Below are 2,079 nucleotides of genomic sequence, written 5' to 3' on the forward strand. Positions count from 1 at the left end.
TGCGTTAAAGTCACACACCTTCCGAATGACGCGGATAAAACTCATTTTTACTAATGAATCAGTCTAAAACAAACTGCAGCGAGTGTACTCCTTTTTGTTTGTTTGGGTGATTGTTTTATCGACCTTCCACCGCAGATATTGGTGGGTTTAGCTGTAGTGTTTATTGCTTTTGATGAGTATTTCCCACATTTCATCTGCATAAGGGCGTAGGTTTGGTCTCAACAGTGGTAGGGACGCAGCAACCGCGCCACCAATCCAAAACAAAGAGATTGGCTTTTTAATACTGTCAACTAAACGGTTTACTAACATATGGTCTGAATTTGCATTCAGAAATGTCCGTACGCGAATGTAATAGGCCTATATGTACATGTATTGAATTTCCATATATGAATATGAAGTAAAAATCATATGTATGTAAAGTATAGCATATATGTGAAAACCACATATAAAAGTTAAAAGTTGGAATGATATCATATATTGACATATATGTGAAGCTAATAGAAAAATGTATTTTAGTATTTCTGCTTATATTATAGACATATGTTACATAAATATACATCGATTCCAAAGCCTGTCAGCATGTGTTCGTATTATATTGAAATATAAATGATAGCCGTGTATGTTTAAATTTAATAAGAAGTTATTAAGGAAATCATGTACAAACATATAGAATTTTAATAGGGACATATATGTCATAAGTCATAGTATAGTAAGGCATTAAAAATATCTTAAGTCATAAAAATATAATAGGATAGTTAGGCATAAAAACTCAATACAGTAAGGCATAAAAAGTTGCAAAAAAGACATAGTTTAATAAGGCATGAAAACCACATAGTTTAACAAGGCATAAAAATTCATAAAAATTTCATAGTATAGTAAGGCATGAAAAGTAACAAAAACGACATAGTTTAATAAGGCATAAAAATTACATAGTATGGTAAGGCATAAAAATTCATAAAAACGACATATTATAGAAAGGCATGAAAAGTCATAATATAGTGAGGCATAAAAAGTCACAAAAACCACATAGTTTAATAAGGCATAAAAATGTCATAGTATAGTAAGGCATAAAAATTCATAAAAACAACATAGTTTGATAAGGCATGAAAATTCACAAAAATGACATAGTTTAATAAGGCATAAAAATGTCATAGTATAGTAAGGCATAAAAATTCATAAAAACAACATAGTTTGATAAGGCATGAAAATTCACAAAAATGACATATTTTAATAAGGCATAAAAATGTCATAGTATAGTAAGGCATGAAAAGTCATAAAAACGTTATAGTATAATAAGGCATGAAAAGTCATAAAAATGTCATAGTATAGTAAGGCATGAAAAGTCACAAAAACGACATAGTTTGATAAGGCATAAAAATGTCATAAAAATGTCATAGTATAGTAAGGCATAAAAACGACATAGTATAATAAGGCATAAAAATTCATAAAAACGACATAGTATAATAAGGCATGAAAAGTCACAAAAACGACATAGTTTAATAAGGCATAAAAAAAACATAGTATAATAAGGCATAAACATTTCATAGTATAGTAGGGTATAAAAATTCATAAAAAAGACATAGTATAATAAGGCATAAAAATTCATAAAAACGGCATAGTATAATAAGGCATGAAAAGTCATAAAAATGTCATAGTATAATAAGGCATGAAAAGTCATAAAAACGACATAGTATGGTAAGGCATAAAAATTCATAAAAACGACATAGTAAAATAAGGCATGAAAAGTCATAAAAATGTCATGGTATAGTAAGGCATAAAAAGTCTTAAAAATGTCATAGTATAGTAAAGCATAAAAATTCACAAAAACGACATAGTTTAATAAGGCATAAAAGACATGGTATAAAAAGACATAAAAAGGCATAAAAACGACATAGTATAGTAAGGCATAAAAATTCATAAAAACGACATAGTATAGTAAGGGGTGAAAAGTCATAAAAATATCATAGTATAGTAAAGCATAAAAACGACCTAGTATAGTAAGGCATAAAAATTCATAAAAACGTTATAGTATAATAAGGCATGAAAAGTCATAAAAATGTCATAGTATAGTAAGGCATG

The sequence above is a fragment of the Seriola lalandi genome, unplaced genomic scaffold (genome assembly GCF_002814215.2).
Source record: "Seriola lalandi dorsalis isolate HSWRI2012SDOR001 ecotype SW California unplaced genomic scaffold, Sedor1 jcf7180002054906, whole genome shotgun sequence".
In the NCBI taxonomy this organism is placed as follows: domain Eukaryota; kingdom Metazoa; phylum Chordata; class Actinopteri; order Carangiformes; family Carangidae; genus Seriola; species Seriola lalandi.